The sequence below is a fragment of the Lygodium microphyllum genome, chromosome 7, assembly GCF_053477565.2.
Source record: "Lygodium microphyllum isolate KBCC chromosome 7, Lygodium_microphyllum_v1.1.10, whole genome shotgun sequence".
Classification (NCBI taxonomy): Eukaryota; Viridiplantae; Streptophyta; class Polypodiopsida; order Schizaeales; family Lygodiaceae; genus Lygodium; species Lygodium microphyllum.
The window spans coordinates 132354801-132359859 of record NC_141141.1 but is presented as its reverse complement, the minus strand read 5'-3'; positions in this window follow the sequence as shown (position 1 = coordinate 132359859).

Genomic DNA, 5059 nt, shown 5'->3' with positions numbered 1-5059 from the left:
ACCTAGCTACCCTTATCCTCTCTAATGTAGGGAGAGTTCATATGCTTACCTTTCAACACCCCCCCTCAATTCCAAGTGGCATTGGATACAAAGATAATAGGATGCCTCCCCTTAATTCTTAATGAGATGCCTTTATAAACCAAGCTACAAGAAAAGGTTATAGGTAGAGAGTGTTACAAGACAAAAAACTCGGTCACTTGTGGATTGGGAGGCAAAGTTGACCTCCAATTCCTTAGGTACATCATGGAACACCGGGACACTTACTGGTGATATGCTTGGTCTTTTGCATTTATTACACTTCATTTTGTTAGGATATTTCTTCCAGTAGTTGCTCATAATATGCCCCTTTTTGTGACAGAAGGAGCACTTAGTAGAAGTTGTGTGAACTAACACTTGCTCACGTGAAGTAAATGCTGAAGACCCTTCAGTATGGTTTCTCTTCTCTTCATCCAGGCATGACTGGATGGTACTTGCTAAAGTTGGGTTTGGGATATTAGTTAGGGTAGTCACAAGGGTTGGAAAAACCTTCTTCACAGGCTTTAGCAGGATGGCAATGGCATCTTCATCATGGATAGGTGTTTGAACGGAGGCAAGCTATGCCATAAGCCCCTTCATATGTGAAATGAACTTGCTTAGATCTTCTCCCTATTTGTATTCCAAGCTAAAAAACTAATCTTGAGATATATCTTGGAGTTCTTTCTTGTAGCACCATAGAGCCTTTCGAGCTCATCCCATTTTTCTTTTGCAGTTAAGAGCTAGTCAATGTGATGAATTAAGGATTATCTAAATAAAGCATAATGATGGCCTGAGCCCGTTCATCGTCTTCTACATCAAGGGGATTAGAAGGGTCAATTACTTTGGTTCCTCGTATGAAGGGCCAGTATCCTCTTTCCATCATTTTCTCTTTGATCAAAACCTGCCAAGGATGGAAATCTTTTCCATTAAATTTCTGAATTTGAGGGCATACATCAGCATATGTTGTGGCCATTGGGAAGGTCTTACCACTTGTTAGAAAAAAGGTAGTGTCTAGTCCCTTACAACCTTGCCACTGAATGCGGAAGCAAATCAAAAAAATTGATATCAAAGTTTTAATGAGAAAAAAGACTGAAAATCATACATATGTAATATTTCAAAATATGACTTGGGTGGTCCTTTATTATGTGCAGTCTTCTTCCGAGGTTTAATGGTCTTTTTAGGCTTCAATGATGTGAACCTAGACTGGACTTCTAGCTGCTCCTTGTGGTACGACTTAGTGGATGAACCTTGTGTTGAACAAGGATGGTCTATGATTTCAATGCTTGTTGCAGATGATTCTGAGGAGAGTACAATAACACTCATCCCTATGATTTCATTAACCAATGTACTTGAAAAAAGTCACACAAGATATGCAATACACGTTTAGGGTATGATGGTCTATGTGTTTATAATTCTACACATAGCCTTACAACATGAAGTAAAGTACTCAGATGTTTTAATTTTTTGATGAAAAACATTCAACTTTTGTAAATACCAGTAGCAATATTGATTGAGCAATGTGCCTTAGTGCTTACAAGCACTCATTTGTAGCTCATGTTGCTAGAGATGGTAGATGTCGGTCTTGATGGGCTTGATGATGACTTTACAAGTACAATAACCTCTGAGATAAGGTTCCCACGTTAGTAACTAACTCAGAAAGAGTTGACTCAATGATTAAAATCACTGTTAATGAACAAACATTGAAAATTTTGAAAGTTGAAGAAGCTTGAAGCTTCCTGGCTATGGCTGCCAGGAAACTGGCAGTTAGGGTTTGGCTTCTAGCAGCCAACAGAGATGAAATTTTCCCAAGTCCTCTTAGGGGGAGATGGCCCACTAGGGGGGCTATGAAAGCCCTATGGTAGCCAAGAAGATTGCATCGCCTCTGCTGCCCATGCCAAGCCTGGAAGTGTTACGCTACCCAAAACTGTGCCGATTCTGAGTTTGATGCAATGTCATCCTTCTGTGTGGCTAATGTGGAGGTTTATGGTGTTGGGCTACTACGCCTTGAGCTGGGAAAGAGTTCTTTAGAAGGGGCCTTGAGCTAAAACCTCCTCCTTTGTTCTCCCCAAGTCCTCCATCAAAGGTGGGTCTAGTTTGGCTATGGAGGCAAGATGTAAAAGATGAAGATGATGGAAAAATCATGTGCACTTAGTGAAGCTGAGGGTATAGGAAGCTGAAGGGATCAGAGAAGGCTCCAATACCATGTTGCAAATAAGAATTGGAGGCTTGAGAGAGTGTGCACAAGCGGGAGAGAGAGAGAGAGAGCTCAAGTACAATACAATATCTTGTTTAGTTAGTTGCTCAAAGTACAACTAGTACACTCTCCTCTATCTTGAGTGTGTACTTTAGGCTGTTTATATAGCCACTGGAGGAGTTAGGGTTAGGGTTTCCCCTGTCCTCCAGCCCTTTTACACCTAGCTACCCTTATCCTCTCTAATGTAGGGACAGTTCCTATGCTTACCTTTCAACAGGAATAAGATAAAGTTGAAGACTTAAAACCCACTACACCTCTTCAAGATTATTAGAAATCTTGGAAATTTTATCGACATGAAATACAACTTGTATTGGAATAAACTTTACTCTTGTAACTACAGTTAACCCGAGTAATATGAGTTGCATCAATTTTGAGCTTAGAACTTACAAGTGATCTCAGAGATAATCAAAGACGATTGTTTATGGAGCTCAGTCCCAAACTAAGAAGAGGACAATCTGGGAACACAGTTTCCAAGATAAAGAACCACTTCGATCTGCTAAAAGGATCCTAGGGCAATTTGGTCTAAAGAGGAAAATCCTACCAAGGACAACCAGGAATCTTGTGACCACAAGTGACAAAGCTTCGCGTCGTTTCTATTGCAAGGAGTTAGGTCATTTCAAAAGGGAATGTCCAAAGCACCCTAAACACCGAAGCTCCGAGTACCACAACATTGGATATATCCATGTTAATTGTCCCAACAAGACTCAAAGGGAGCCTGAACTTACAAGGAATGAAGTTATACAAGCTTCAGTGATCCATAATCTAACAAATACTTAGGAACAATCTAGAAGATATTCATGAGATGTAACTACAATAAACTTTTTTTTCCTGTAATCCCGACTCCGTTATGTCTAATACAATAAGTTGTTGTTTCAAAAGACCGCATGCCTATGAGTAATCAAAGTAGCACAGTGAACGTATGGTGGGTCCTAACCCACAGGCCTTAAGCCCCATTAATGCTTATCTTCCCCAGTTCTTCCGAGATGAGGTCATCTCGAGTTCTCTAAGGGGGAGAGGATGTACGCTGACAAAAATAAAGGAGGAGAGGCCTTGACACCCAGACACGCTGAAGCCATAGAGAGAGAGAGAGGGGGGGATAGAGAGGGTGAGAGAGAGGGAGAGAGAGAGAGAGAAAAAGAGGTGACAGAGAGGGTGAGAGAGAGAGAGAGAGAGAGAGTAATCTAAGGGGTCTCCTTCCCTTTCCCTCCTTAGAGGGTGACTACACACATTTTTCTTTGTCTCTCTTCCAAGTTATTCCCTTCCCCACAAGATTAATCTCCACCTCGCAAGCTTAACTTTCTCCCCGATTGGCCTCGCTATTTGAGAAGGAGATTGCTGAAAATCCTTGAGAATTGCGCATACAAAAAGGGGACATTCGTGAATGGCCCCCAAGCAAAGAATGTCAAATGTAGGCGGAATTCCCATAATCCACAACGAAACCTCAGGCGAAGGCATCACTACCAATCCAACTGCGATACTAGTCGTAAGTAATGTATTTCCAAATTGATGGATGCTTGCTTTGATTTTTGCATGAGATGCATTAGTCTGTACTATGCCGCATAAGAATAGGTTAACTAGAAGGATAAATTTCATCTCAAGTATTCGAAGATGGAGTTTGCGAAGTGCATGTGTCAAGAGAAGTAAATTGCTTCACGTTGCTATGCATTAAAATCCACGCATAGCATAAGCATCATATGAGACTCTAAAGTATGAAGCATCATAAGCCTTCAATTAATCCTCACCTACGACAATATTGTTTAGGGTTCCCAAGGTTACCCTAAGGGTTATGCACATAGATGGTACATGCATGGGAAAGATTAAACGAAATATACTTAAATGGTACATGAAAGGATCTTGCATTAAAAGTTTTGCATCTGTCCAGTGAAGGTTTCACATTGAATAACAGTTAAAGAGTTACCTTGTGTTGCCAAACCATGAGTTGATTACAATACGCACAATAATTCAGGGATTATTTCACATAGGAAGATACTCTTGCATCGTTACAAATTGTCTCACATTATTTAGGGGAAAGGAAGATAAAGACAAGTTTAAATCCTACTTAGTATCACTCTTTGACCCCAAGGGGGAGAGTAAATATGTGATGGGAAGTTTATCGCAACTATTCTTGCAATGTTTGGAAAAGAGTACCATTGTTCAATTGGTTGATCAAATAACACCCTAAATGCTTTTACATTCAACTAATTGGTGGATTGTGGTTTGGATTATTATTCCAAGTGCTTGTGATTGATGGTAAATCCATGGCAGAAGTCTATGATGACAAGCTATCATGGGAATAAAGGAACGTTTTCTAAAAGATTATATTAGGACTGAATGCCTTGTTTGTGCTTGATTCCTAAATGGTTCACGGGTCGATCATCTCCAAGATCCCACTGCGGATTAACCTGAGAGGGCATTGCTCGATTCATGGGCCGAAGGTCGAGTGGTGAAAAGGCCAACCACAGAAATTGTGTTTCACTCCTATGCCAATTGGGGTTAGGTGGAGCTTTGGACACCCTTTATCTAGTCCAGAATGGAGGTGAAAACTGTCGTGAACCCAACGTCTATGGCATTGGAAGATCCTATGCGAGATAAAGGATGAAAATTATAACGCCATGTGATTTGGACCGAGTACTTATGTTGGATAGAAGGGATACATAATCTCTCCTGTATGGGCAAGAGACAAAGTTGAACGTGAAGATAAGTTAAGCAATTTGTTTGAACTTGTTTGTCAAAGGATTGGTTGCTTTATATTCCTTTCTATGCCGTAAATTACGCAAATGAACCTTATTC